We start from the raw sequence: 15,500 nt of genomic DNA, 5'->3' as shown, positions 1-15,500 counted from the left end.
TCCAAATTAGGATAGGCCCTCCCCTGAACCTCCCTAAGGTGGAGATTATTATCTATACTATAAATATAACTTTCTATCTTTCCTTATTTGAGAGACAGCTTTCCACTATTCTGATTCTCTCCCTGTGGTCACTCACAGTATTGCAATAAAACTTGGAAAACTGAGTCACTGAGGCTTATAATTCTTTTGGGATGACTCACGATCATTTTGACCACCCTAAATTCAGCCCTCATCAAAGGGTTAGATAAGGGGAAGGATATGGGAAAAATGAAGTATTTCTCCACAATATGTTTGTGTATAGGATCATGATCAATAGGTAGACTCCCAATCCTTCTTTTCATTAGTTCATTCTCCCTAAATGATGTGGGGTGGGTTTAATTGATCAAACTGATTGTGAGGCATCCCAAAGAATGACAAGACTCAGTGACTCAGTTTCCTAAGTTTTATTGCAATACTGTGAGTGACCACAGGAAGACTACCGGGAAGGGAGGTGTCTCGAATAGGGAGATGGAAATAATTATATTTATAGTGAGAAAAAAGTAGGTTATCTCCTCATTATCTTTCTTTCTTTCTTTCTTTTTTTGGGGGGGGTGTGTGTGAGGCAATTGGAGTTAAGTGACTTGCCCAGGGTCACACAGCTAGTAAGTGTTAAGTGTCTGAGGCCAGATTTGAACTCAGGTCCTCCTGAATCCAGGGCCAGTGCTCTATCCTCTTTGCCACCTAGCTGCCCCTCTCCTCATTATCTTAATCTCCTCCTTGTGGGAGGTTCATGGGAGGTCTTATCCTAATTTGGAGTTCCTGGGGCCTTAAACCAACCCCTGAGGCAGGTACCTTTTTCCTTGGAGGTGTGTTTTTGGGGTTTACAGGTCATAAGATGAACCTAAGGACACAATTGGCCTTCTCTGTGCACGTTCATAAAGACATGCTTAAACTTGTCAGACCCAGAGGGTGTCTGTGTTTATGATATTGATTTACTTAAGATCTGTTTTCTAGGTGTCCTGTCATCTAGGAATATTAATGGCTATTAATGGTCAGGGGAAGCTAGGTGGCACAGCGGATAAACAGCAGCTTTGGATTCAGGGGAACCTGAGTTCAAATTCGATCTCAGACACTTGACACTAACTGTGTGACCTTGGGCAAATCACTTAACCCTCAATTTCAGATTTTTCTCCCTCCCTCCCCTCCCTCCCCTAGACAGCAGGTAATCTGATATAGGTGTTTTATATATATATATATATATATATATATATATATATATATATATATATATATATATATATATATATGTATGTATATATATACACACATATATATATGTATGTATATATATATATACACACATAATAACATTAAACATATTTCTGCATTAGTCATGTTATAAGAGAAAAAATCAGAGCAATGATGAAAAACCTCAAAATAGAAAAAAAACAACAGCATCAAAAACAAAAGAAATAGTATGGTTCATTCAGCATCTATACTCCGCAGTTCTTTTTTTTTTTTCCTTGGATTTAGAGATCCTCTTCCATCACAAGTTCCCTGGAAATTAAACTTTTTAAAAACAAATCTGAGAAAGGCTGTGTTTTGGAAGAATGAAGGGTTGAAGAAAGAAATCATGTCCTTCTCCATCGTCAGATGAAAATGGAGGAACCCAAGAACTAGAGGAAAGGGGGAGGCTGAAGAAACTTGAATGAGGTGCTATTGACCTGAGACCTGGTTAGTGGAGAGGGAAAAAGAGTTGAGGCTATGATAGGAGGGAGGCTTGCTTCCCTTTATTCATCATATTTATAATTTCATATGCCACAGTACTATTCTGTTATATTCATGTACCACAGTTTGTTTTAGCCATTCCCCAATCAATGGACATCTTCTCCCCCCCCCCAATTCTTTGTGATCACCAAAAGTACTGCTATAAATATTTTAGTGTATATAGACTTTTTTTAAAATCAATTGCCTCCTTATGGTATAAGCCTAGTAGTGGAATCTATGAATCAAGGGATACATTTTAGTAATTTTATTCACATATTTTTTGACTTCTTTTTAATCCTTCTCAGGTCTGTTCCCTACCCTTCCCCCACCCCCACTCCCATTCCCCTCACCCTCTGGCCTTTTTTTTTTTTTTAAAGCAGGAATAAGTCAATGGACTATGCTGTCCAAAAAGATGAAGGTGACTGCCCCTTCATTAAGGTGTTTGGAAAATAAATGACTGTTGGTGAAATATTTTAATATCCTTTTATGAAAGGTACCATATGAAGATGAAATACATTTATTACCCTTTCCGTTCTCTTATAACTGAAAAAGCTGTTTAATGTTTTTTTGTAGCCATGGATTAACAGCTGGGGTTTCTTTCATTTCTATTAGAAGAAGTAGTTCACATCTGCCGCCCCCCCCCCCAGCCCAGTTTCCATGTACATCAGGGTGGGTTTGTGTTCCCCCACATGTCACAGGGTAACCTGCTGCCTCTATAATTGTGTAATTCCTCAACTTCTGTTGCTATGACTACATATGGGGTTTTGTAGGACTGTACTTTTTTTATAGTTCTTGGTTGCTTTCAAGGTCTCAGTAGTAAATTCAGTGAAGATTGACTTAGAGGTATTTTCAGTAATGTTTTCTGCTTCCTTTTTGCTGCCTTCCCCACATCTGTATCTAATCTTCTCTTCTCATCAGCTGATCTTTCCCCCCCCCCCAAGAAGCTTGTGTAGTATATAGAGAGTTTTTAATATTTTTGGCCTTGTGGTAGATGTTGGCCAACATCTGATTAATCAATTTTTCAACCACTCTAAGTTGTGTGAAAGGCTATAAAACTACCCAGAAGTGAAATTAAATTCATACTTTTCCCTTAGTTTCTGTACTTTTTGATAAAAGCCTTAGAAAGCCAATATCCGTACATTTATAATCACTTTACCGAATGAACCTTCTGTTGGGAAAGAAAATGGGATAAGAATCATAGTAAGGGGAGACACAATACTTAACCCCATTCACAGAATTTATGGATCAGAAAGGAAAGAAACTTTATAGATTATCTAGTATCACCCATTTCATTTTACAGATGAGGAAACTGAGGCCTAGTGAGAAAAACCTATTTGTTCAAGGCCACACAACTGCTAAGTTGATGGTCAAGTATCACTCAATCAATTAATCAACAAGCATTTATTTAGCAGTAATTGTGTTCTGCTGAAAAAGTATTCATCTTCTGAGTCAAATGTTGTTTCCAGTAGGTGTGTTGAATGTATTTTATACCAGCAATTATGCTCGGAATAAATTTCTATCCATATTGATCAATGAACATTTATTATCACCTACATCCCAGGCACTGTGGATACAAAACAGTCCCTTCAAGCTCACGTTCTAAAGCGGGGGGAGGGTTACAACATGTCGCTATATGGATAGGTACAAAACACATGCCATGCAGATACAAGGTCCCCCTGGGAGTAAGAAACAGTTCAAAAGGCCTTAAAGTCAGACTCATCCCATCCCCCTCAACGTTTGGCTATAACCACACTGACAATACTTGTTGCTCAGTCGTTGTTCAGTTGTCTCCAATTCTTCTTGACTCCTTATTGGGTTTTCTTGGAAGAGATACGGGTGTGTTTTGATATGTCCTTCTTCAGTTCATTTTACAAATGAGGAAACTGAGGCAAATGGGGTTGAGTGATTTGCCCAAAGTCACATAGCTTATAAGAGTCTGAAGCTGGATTTGAATTTAGGTCTTTTTCACTCCAGGCCTAGCGCTTTATTCACTGCACTACCTAGCTGACCAAAGAAAAAGACTTACACGATAATGTATGCCATGTTTTGGTGCCATATGTATTATTAGTTGGGTTGGGAGCCAACTTAACCCAATAAGTCAATTTTGGTATAATTCCATGTCATAAATGCAAAGGCGGTCAGAAGAGATATTCTGAGGCTGTCTATTTACTTTCTGAAATCCAGAGCTGTAAAACATGAGAAGAGCCTTTCTTTGATTCCAGTCTCTGTTTATTTGACACATTTTGTGCCCTCCTTGTTCCCACTGCATATTTCAAACACTTACAATGGTCACACTTGGGCCATTCTGGGGCCAGCAAATGTTCTGCTCTTACAGTCACTTTTTCCTTGGCCTCCTGCAGCATCTGGTAGTGGTTGTTTTATTTTCCATTTAAGAAGTTCTTGAAAATTTGGCAAAATGGAAGTGCTGTAAAGCAGGAAATTTTTGGTGGTGGGAGCTTCATGTTTATGGAAAAAAAAGTGGCTAACTGAGGCCGTGAAACTGTATCTTTGCTCTGAAGAGAATGGTTCCACTCAATCAGACATGACCATGGACGTTTGTAGATTTTTTTCCCTTTGGTCTACTCTTAACTTGTCTGTTTCCTGACAATGGGGCTTGATTCTGAGTTCCATTTAGAAAAACCAGAAGCTAAATTTCCAGTGTTATGCCTTCTCCTTGAGGATAGCTTTCCAGAGAACAGTTGAATCATTTCAGTCATGAGCAGAAGAAATCCATCCTTTCTACTGGGAAATGGACACAAAACCACCTAGAATGTCCCCTTCCTCTGGTGGCACAGTGGATAAAGCACTGGCCCTGGATTCAGGAGGACCTGCGTTCAAACCTGGCCTCAGACACTTGACACTTACTAGCTGTGTGACCTTGGGCAAGTCACTTAACCTTCATTGCCCCACAAAAACAAAAACAAAAACAAACAAAAAAAAGTCTGCCTCACAATTCAAGCAGTGGCAGAAGTGGAAAAAATCATAGAGATCATCTTTTCCAACTCTCTAATTTTACAGTTCAAGAAATTGAGGTGAAATGGCTTATCTAAGGTCCCACAAAGATGAAATGGCACTGCCTACATCACAAAATGTGCACAATTCAGTTTGGGCAGTGAATAAAAAAATTACATTTTGGGGAGTGGGAAGGAAGATACATAGTTAAATCAACCAGTTTACTATACTTCATTTCAACAAGTAATATTAATGAAGTATGTGCCAGGTGTTGTGTTACATGCTAGAGACATAAAACAAAAACCAAGATTAAAAAAAAAAAAACAACCAACAACCCCAAAACCAGCCCTTACCCTCAGGGAGCTTATATCTTATGGGGAGAAAACCATATACTCAGAAAATAAAAAAACAAAATATATTCAAAGTTGATACAAAGTACTTTCTAGGGGGAGGCCACTAGTAACTGTGGAGATCAGGATAGGTTTCCTGTAGGTGATATACCCTGAACTGAGCCTTAAAGGAAGCTAGGGATTCCATGAGCCAGTTGGTGATGAATCCATTCCAGGAATGGAGGACTGACTTTTCAAAGGACCAGAGCTGGGAAATGAAATGTCATGTACAGGGAAAAGCAAATTGCCCAGTTTGTGTGTAGCAAAGATGCATGAAAGAGAACAATATTCAAGTAGGTCTGAAAAGGGAGCCTGAAATCTGACTGTAGGAGCTTTAAAAACCAAACAGAAGATGTTTTTATTTTTGTCCTCAAGATAATAGGGAACCATTGGAACTTTTAAAATAGGGGAGTAGTATGATCAACTTTGCATTTTGAGTGCATTGATGCAATAGTTATGTGGATGTTGTGAAGACAGAGGTTAGATGGAGGATCATTTAGAAAGATATTGAAATAGCCCTGGTAAGGGACGATGAGTGTAGTTATGTGACAGAAGAGAAAGGGAGATATATTATAAATATAGAATCAATAAGACTTGATTGGATATTAGAAGTAAGGTAGCATTGATGATGACTTTGGAGGTTGGGAATGTGGAAGAATGATAGGGTCCTCCACAGAAATAGGGAAGTTAGGGAGAATGGAAGATTCGAGGGGAAAGAGAATGAATTTTGTTTTGGACATGTTGAGTATGAAATGCCTTGGTCTATCGATCATTTCTTAACTGGTTATTCTAATGTCTTGTGGTCACTCAAGATAACATGAGAAGTCAGCAAAGTAGAATGTAAAAAGTAATGGGGGGTGGCTAGGTGGCGCAGTGGATAAAAGCACCGGCCCTGGATTCAGGAGTACCTGAGTTCAAATCCGGCCTCAGACACTTGACACTTACTAGCTGTGTGACCCTGGGCAAGTCACTTAACCCCATTGCCCTGCAAAAAAAAAAAAAAAAAAGTAATGGCTGTGCACTCAGAGGCCCTGAGTTCAGATTCCTTGGGCAATATATTTAACTTCCCTAGGCCTCAGTTTCCTCATCTTTAAAATGTTAGTGTTACACCATTTGGCTTCTGAGGTTTCTTCCAACTCTGGATCTATAATCTTATGTATGGTTACTGCTATTAAAAATAATATTCCACATTTATACAGTTCTTTCTTACTAGATAGGTGAGGAATATAATTGCAAAGTTAAAAATGCTTTGTAATGGCCAGTATAAGTTATCAGGTACCTACTAGTTGCTAGGTGTTATACTGGATGAAGGATAGACAAAGATGAAAGATTCACTGTGTTCAGGGAGTTTACATTCTGCTATCCATCCATTCAGTGTTTGCCTTGGATGTTGGAGAATCTATCTTGTTCTGAGGATCCTTTCAGATCTTTCTAAAGTCTTGAGTATCCTCATTGATTTTTCTTATGGGAGAATCAATGATCTGAGGTTCCTTCTGGACTTGTCAAGCAATACATTTTTAGCTAAATCACTTATATTAGAGGCCTTTATTTCTATGCGTAGGTCTTCCACTGTCCATTTGTTTGTCCCAAAAGGTCACTTCTAGGTTTTCGTTTTATTCTGTACAGCCCAAATCCCTTTTGAAGGCTTCCTACCCTCCCCACTACTCCTTCTCTCCTGTTTCTCCTCCTCCTCTTCCCTCCACCTTCCCTTCCCTCCCCTCTCCTTCCCTTTTCTCCCTCTCCCTCCTTTTTGCTTCCTTTCTTCTTTTTTCGATCTTAATAGTATTTTATTTGTTTCTAGTTCTATATAAAGATAGTTTTCAATGTTCAATTTTATAAGATTCTGAGTTCCAAATTTTTCTCCCTCCCTCCTTTCCCTTCCCCCTCCCTAAGAGAACAAGCAATCTGATATAGGTTATCTATGTACAATCACATTAAACATATTTCCACATTAGTCATGTTGTGAAAGAAGAAACAGAGAAGAAAAAAACCTCAAAAAAGAAAGAACAACACATAACTAAAAGTATATGGTTCAATCTGCGATCAGATTCCACAGTCCTTTTTCTCGATGTGGAGAGTATTTTTCATCAAGAGTCCTTTGGAATTGTCTTGGATCATTGTATTGTTGAGAAGAGCCAAGTCTATCATAGTTGAACATCACACAATGTTGCTGTTACTGTGTACTACGATGTTCTCCTGGTTAGGCTCATTTAACTCAGCATCAGTCCACTTAAGTCTTTCCAGGTTTTTCTGAAATCTGCCTGCTCACCATTTTTATAGCACAATAGTATTCTATTACCTTCATATACCACAATTTGTTCAGCCATTCCCCAATTGATGGGCATCCTCTCAATTTCTGATTCTTTGCTAGCACAAAGAGAGCTGCTTAGAAATATTTTTGTAGATGTGGATCCTTTTCCTTTTTAATGATTTCTTTGGTATACAGATCTAGTAGTGGTATTTCTGGGTCAGAGGGTATGCATAGCCCCATAGCCCTTTGGGTATAGTTCCAAATTACTCTCCAGAACAGTTGGATTAGTTCACAACTTTATCAACAATGCATTAGTGTCTCAATTTTTCCACATCTTTCCCAACATTTATTATTTTACTTTTTTTAATATTAGCAAATCTGATAGGTGTGAGTTGGTACCTCGGGGTTGTTTTAATTTGCATTCATCCAATCAATAGTGATTTAGAGCATTTTTTCATATGGCAATAGATAGCTTTCATTTCTTCATCCTTTCTTCTTTTTGCTGTTCTTGACACTAGCACCTGTCCTTTTCACTACATATAGTTACTAGGTCCTTTTGCTAGTAGGCATTTCCAAATTTTCCTTTTTTCTATCTTAATGGTAACTCCCTTATGCTCATAAATGAGGAGTGAATGGAGAAGTAAGGGGCACAACACAGCAGGCTGGGAGGAGGATCTCAAATTGTCAAAACCTTTCCTTTCATCAACTAATATATAGTGTTGACAAGGTATGAAAAATATACTAAATGAGTGTGGAAGGGCTCACCTGAATGCTACACAGTTTGTAATTGGGGTCGGGGGCGTCATACCAGAAAAATACAAAACACCATAGTGGTTCAATAAATACAATGTTGGGCTTGGGGTCAAGAAGAAGAGTTCAAATACCACCTCAGATACTTACTAGCTGTGTGGCTCTAGGAAAGTCACATAATCTCTCTTAGGCTCAGCTTCATCAACTGGAAACCAAGGGAGTTAGATCCAGGTTCAAGGAGCTAGTGTCTGATTTGAACTTGGGTCAAATTTGAACTTAAGTGTTCCTGACTCCAAGACCTATGCTTTGTATACCATGCCACTAGCTAGGTGCTATTATTATTCCCATTTTACAGATGAGGAAACTGAGGCACATAAAGGTTAAATGACTTGTCCAGGGTCCCATAGCTAGTGTCTGAGGCAGGATACCAACTCAGATCTTTTTTGACTCTAAGCTACGCACTCTATTCACTTCACAACCTAGTTGCCTATAAAATAAAAGACAAATAGCTTTCTCAGTGGTCATTTGCAATCAAGTACTAAAAGGTAAGAGAAACCTAACACTCAGTCATTTGTGAAGACAAATACAGTTATATGAATCAAATCATTTTTTCCTCATATAAAGTTCTTTGGAAATTTTCAGTGGAAGTTTCTCTCCAAGGTGTAAATAGAATATGAACAGAGTTTCCTTAGTCTTTGAGGCTTTTTCTTTTTAAGCTGTGTACAACAAAAAAATGCTGTCTTAGCCTTTTTTTTTTTTTTTGGGAGATTCCCTCCCCTGCCCCAGGATGCCTTCACTGTTAAGTCTAGACATGCAAATGAAACTGGGGTCAGCCAGTGACCTCAAGTTAGCTGTGGCACAGGCATATGCTTGATCTCTAAGCCACTGCTTCATCTGTGAAGGGAGGGAGTGACTAATGCAGACAAACAGGGATAGAAACTGGTCATCATGGAAACACTAAGTCTAGACAACAATCTAACATAACAGTCCCCTTCCCCCTCTATAGAACATCACAAAACTCCTCAGGGCATGAGTTCAGCATCAAATATTTATTGAATATCTATTATAGGTTCAGCATTTTGCTGAGTGCTGCAGAGGATTTAAGAGAGGTACCCGTCTCAGTCCCTGCCTTCAAGGAGTTTATAGTCTTGCAGAGTGGACAAGACTGTTGGTGAATCTTGGCCAAGCCATTTAACTTCTCTGAATCTTGGATTCTGTATCTATAAAATGGGTGGATTGGACTAGATGGCTTCTAAAATCCTTTCCCTTTCTGAGTCCTGTGAAAATGTAACTTACGGTCAACACTTATTAAACACCTACTATGTGCCAGGCATTGTGCTAAGTGCTGAGGATACAAAGAAAGGTAAAAGATAGTCCCTGCCCTTAAGGAGCTCACAATCTAATGGGGAAAACAACATATAAAAAAGTTTTAAAGGTAGGGGGAGAAGTACCCAAACAGGAGCATGATGAAGTCCTGCACCCAGAGTGGGAAATGATCTGAGGAGGTATAAGTTTTGTAATTGATTTCACCTTTCAGAATGATGAATTTTTGGAGATCATAAAATTCAGGAATTCAGTGGGGAAAGAAATGATAAAGTGAATTTTCTGACTGTCCTGCTTAAATGGTAGAAGACTAGGAAAGACAAAACAAAAACACTCACAGAGGGATACAAAAGTCATATTATACTGGTAGAGATAAGTGTTGTGGAGGATCCAGAAGAGTCAGAAATGATGGGAAAATATCATGGAATAAGTAGGGCTTTATATACCTTCTAATCCTTTCTTGACTGTCCAACTAATAGCCAAATGAAGTGAAAACTCAAAAAATTTAAAGAAGAAAGATAAAAACACTTTTAAAAGTATAAAGAGTGTGACCCTGGGCAAGTCACTTAACCCCAATTGCCTCACTAAAACAAAAAAAGTATAAAGAACAATTTTGTGAAGAATTCCTTTCATCTGGCAAAGCTTGGCATCTAGTAAGTAGCAGAGCTAGTATACAAACCTAAGTCTTACAACTCCAAGTCCACTGTATCATGGAGAGTATTTTTGTGATTACTTCTATCCAATAATCATTCTGCCAGTACCACCACTTAGAACCCCTTCTATGTTCTACAATTAAATTCATTTCAGCAAATGTGTATTAGGGCACCTGTATGTATGACATTACACTAGACCTTAGGGACATGCACACATGCGCGCGCGCACACACACACACAAATTATCTACCTTCAAGGACCAAAATGGGGGCGGGATGCAACATGAAAGCAGATGAGTAAGTACAAAAGATACATAAAATAATACAAAATACTTTAATGAGAGAGAAAGCATTAATAATTTGAAATAACTATGTAGTAATCTTATTATATTTCTCCCCAAACCTTCCTGTCTTCAGAACTTTACCACTGCTGTGGAGGGCACCATCTTTGTTCCAATTACACAAACTCCAGCTTCCTTGATGGTTCACTTTAATTCAGCCGACAAATCTAATCCCATGACAAATTTCATCATTTCTACCTTTGCAATATGTGTCATTTATGTTTCCTTTTCCCCATTCACATAGCCATTACTCTAATTCAGGCCCTCATGAACTTTCCATTGGATTATCTTCTAACTCATCTCCTTGGCTTGTCTGTCCTCACTCCAGTCCATTTACTCTTCATCTGATAAAGTGCTTTTCCTAAAGTTGTGGTCTGTCCACATTGCTTCCTTCCCCCAATAAACTCCAGTGGCTCCCTATTATCTCCAGGATTAAATATATAGTCATCTTTATTGCATTTAGAGTTCTCCTTAACCCGGTCCTTTCCTACCTTTCCTGTCTTATTACCCTTTCCCCTATCCTCCTATTATAATCCCGATACACAACTCTCTACTTCCCATCTCTGTGCTTTTGCAGTAGTTCCCCCCATCCCCCAGGCCTAGATTGCTCTCCCTTCTCACTTCTGTCTTTTAGATTCCCTTCAGGTCTCAGATCTCATCTCCTGAAGCCCTTCCTTCTGACCTTCCATCTATTATGACTGTATTTTGTGTGTGTATTGAGATCTTTACATGTGGTCTCCCTCATGAGTTCTAAGTGATATAGAGGATAAGGTACTGGGCCTGGAATCAGGAAGACCTGAGTTTGAATCCAGCTCAGACACTTACTGTGCCACCCTCAGTAAGTCACTTAGCTTCTGTCTGCCTCAGTTTCCTCAACTGAAAAATAATATAGCCCATACCTTCCAGTTGGGGAATCAAAAGAGATAAAAGTTATAAAGCATATGGCATAGAGTAGGTGCTTAATTAATGCCATTTAATTCTTTGCCCATTTGAAATTATCTCCCCGACATTTGGAAATAACATTTTTTCCTTTTCTTTGTATCAATAGCACATAGCCTGACACACAGTGAATGATTACTAAATATTTGTTGACTGGCTACCTTAATGGAGGGATTCTAACAGGAAGGAATAAGATTGAGATATGGAAGGCATAGGGATGGAAAGTGGCATATCCTGTATGGAAAATATCCAGTTTTGTTTTAAATAATTATTCCCAAGTATACACACACACATATATACATATGGATGAACACATGCATCTATATTTATAGAGGGCTGTATATATGCCAATATCCTCTTAATGCCTAATCCAGATCACTTTTTTAACCCCTTTAAATGGGTCATTGTATCACCCCCACCCCCCCCCCCAACTTCAAATGCATGTCCATTGCCACCTCCATGGTGTGTTTTACCACTTGTTACACTTTTCCCAGAGTCAGGCTCTGTCTCTCTGCTTTGCTTGTGTGCGTATGTGTTCAATGACCATAAAACATGAGGTCAGAGAGCCTCAGACTTTCCATGGCTTCACCCACTAGTTGATGTAGATTGAATGCCCACAGATGATTTCAGTGAGAATTAAAGTGTGAAGAGAGCTGTGAGGGGATATGAAATGTGTATCTTCACAACCATTTGCACATCCTTTCTGCTCTCACCTCATTACACGTGCAATTTAATAACTCTCTCTTTGTTTTCCTGTTACCTAAGTTTTCATGAAATTCCAAGTGGCTGGAAAAAAAAAGTATGATTCTCACTGGCACTTTGTGGTTTCCTCCCATCCCCCTCGAATGATGCCAACATCTATATTTTTTCAGATGTCCAAATGACATTTTTCGTTCAGAGGCATTTTTTTATGTCTATGAAAGCCAGAGCCAGCCTGATCTTTGTGTAACAGACCCTAGTTTCCCCCTGCTGGACACAAATCATCATGAGTCATGGCACTAGATCCTTTACAGTCCTCCCAGGACATTAGGCAAGTTTCTTAAGTCTGACCAAGCAAGTTCTTTCAGCACAGTTCCAAGGCCGAGGTGGAAAGTTTCCTAGAACTCCCTCCTACCTCCTCAATAGACCTGTGTCAAGGAAGAAGATTGTGATTTCATTTTTTCTTTGCTTACTTAGAAAGATACAATAGTCTTTCTTTAAACGCCTCAAATTATTCTGACTCTTCAGACAGCTGCAAACTCCAATCCAATCTAAGGAGCATTTATTAAGTGTTTACAGTGTGCAAGGGGCTCTTCTAGGCTCTAAAGATTCAGGAACAAGATGAAAGCCAATACTTGTCTTGTAGGAGTTTACATTCCAGAGGAATGTAAGTATATACATTTTATTTGGGGACACAGAGATCACCAACATCTGGAGGAGAGCAAAGGCTTCCATGGCCTGTAAACAGAGCCTGGAAGGAAGCTGTGGCCTCTTAGAGGCAAAGGTAAGGAAGAATTACATTCCAGTCCCTGAAAAGGCATGAATTAATAAATTAAAAAGCATTTGTTCTTCAAATTTTCCCATAATATCATTACATTTAGGCCATCTTTAGGGCTGGAGGTGGTGGGAGGGAAGAAAAAAAATGTTACACGATAACTATTATATATTTAAAAGGAATAGCAAGTTGTACATAATAGATTTGCAGTTTCATGTGCAATCATTTTTTTATTCTTCTGTGTTATGGAATTGCTTATTTTATTCATAAGTTCAAAATAAAATATATATTTTTAAAAAGCGTTTTGTATGGGAGAAGGCATGGACAGAACTACTAATGTACTGTTGGTGGAGCTAGGAGCAAAATCTCCCTAAAAATCAATGTGGAATTATGCAGATAAAGTGGCTAAAATGTCTATAGCCTTGGACCCAAAAATTCCACTGCTAGGCAAATACCCTAGGGTAGTTATCAACAAACAGAAAGGCTCCATATAAAACAATTCAATTCAATTCAATAACTATTTAATAAGTGCCAAATTTGTATTGGGCACTGTGCTGAGCACTGTGATAAAGTAAGAGGCAAAAAAACAGTCCTGGCCTTCAAAGAGCTTACAATCTAAAGGATAAACCAAAATATTTACAGTAGCACTTTTTTGTGTTAGCAAAGAATTGGAAGCAAAGTATATGCCCATCAGTTAGGGAGAAACTAAAAACAAACAAACTGTGACATATAGGAAATGTGACAGAACATGAGTATAAAAGAGTATGACAAAACTTACACAAATTGGTGTACAGTGTGGAAATTTATTTTGATTTGGGGACCCTACCCTTAGGCTGAGATTAGAAAGCCTTAGGCCCTCAGGATCTCTTCTGTGTGAGAGGTGCTGGTGCCCCTCCTCTTCAGCTTCAGCTGAGTCAAAAAGCCCCGTGGGCTGTACAAGATGCCAGGTCAGACAGCTGGGGGAAAAAAGCCCCCAGCTCCCTCCGACCTGAGCAGAGGTATCTGAGAGACGCTGGGCTCTGTCATAGGCTGTGCTGAGGCACGTGAAGCTGGAGCGCACCCCACCACCCCCCTCCACCAGCCGTAGCTCTGGCTGGCGGATTAGTTTGGTGTGTGGGCACAGGAAGCCCTGAGATTTGAGTGGAGAGAAGAAAAGGTGTATATATAGACCTGGGAGTTAGACTCAGGGGGGCGGACGAGAGAGACTGAGAAGAGGTTCAGACGGACAAGAAGTCAAGAGGCAGCTGAGGAGATGGCAAAGATTGGGGACTAGAGACAGGGCTACAAGGACGCAGGAGAAGATGAGAAGGACTAGGAGCAGAGAAAAGAGAGGCCGAAGGGCAGACTGATGGAGCAGACAGACAGAAGGTCAGTGAGATAGAAACACAGGGGTTCAGCAGTGGCAGTAAGGAGAGGAAAGTTAGAAGCAGGAGGATTTAGAAAGTGAAAGGGGCTTGGAGTTAGACCAAAGTGTAACGTGCCCTGAGGTGAGAGGCGGCTAAGGCCCTTATTGCATTAAAAAAGTTCGAAGGGCAGCAGGTGGGAAAGAGACGCAGTGGAAAGAGACTGCAGGAAAGCAGTCAGGTTGTACATTTTATTTCCCTGTATTCTTAATTTTCAATAGTATCTCATAAATAAACTCTGCTTTGATTATTTAGGTAAGAGGCTTCTTAATATTTTGCTTATCAATTTGGGAGTGGAGCAGTGTGGTGAAACTTTATAAATGGCCCATATTAAATTAAATGCAGTCAGATAGCCAAATAGTCAAAGGTCCCCAGATTAGTCCTCCAGTCAGATTAGCCCCAAAATTAGGCTAGTCATTTAAAATATTTTCACAACAGCAAAGTATGCATAGGCAGTAAAACAATACACATAATAAGCATATTCATGTAACAAGAAAGAACCATTAGATACTGGTAGATGTGTATTGTGAAATTGTCAAAAACAACTCTGGCCCTAAAGAAGATAAGGGAGATAGAACCCACCTTCCTCATGCCTTTCTGGAGGTTGCAGGTGGGGGTCCACAGGTGTGTTACATTGCTTTTAATGTCAAATTTTTTTTGATCTATTGATCAGTTTTGTTCATATTGCTCATCTTCCTCTTTTTCTTTTTTTCTATATTACATCCTCTCTGGGAAAGAGGAGGGGGAAGATTAAAAGAGAAATCTAGATGAGGTAAAAAAAAAAGATACCAAGAAAATTATTAAACCCTCTCCATCAGCATTTTTTACGTGCCTATTGTATTGTGTACTCTAGAAATACAAAAGCAAAAATTAAACAGTTCCCAAACTTTGATATTGAGTCATTTTAGTCATGTCCAACTCCTCGTGACCCCATCTGGTATTTTCTTGGCAAATATATTGGAATGGTTTGCCATTTCTTTCTCCAGCTCATTTTCGAGATGAAGAACTGAGGCAAACAGAGTTAAGTAACTTGTTCAAAGTCATAGCTAGTAAACGACTGAAGAATGATTTGAACTTAGGAAGATGAATCTTTTTGATTCCCAGCCCAGTGCTCTATCTACTGTACCACCTAACTACCCCAGTTCCTCAATAAAAGGAGCTTAAATTTGATCAGGGGAAACATATAGGCATATAAATATATACAACATAAATATCAGGTAATTTTTTTCAGGGGGAGAGGTACTAGTTGTTGAAATGGCTAGATCAGGAAGATCCTCAGA

Source organism: Dromiciops gliroides, chromosome 4 (genome assembly GCF_019393635.1).
Source record: "Dromiciops gliroides isolate mDroGli1 chromosome 4, mDroGli1.pri, whole genome shotgun sequence".
NCBI lineage: Eukaryota > Metazoa > Chordata > Mammalia > Microbiotheria > Microbiotheriidae > Dromiciops > Dromiciops gliroides.
Note: the sequence above shows the minus strand (reverse complement) of the source record.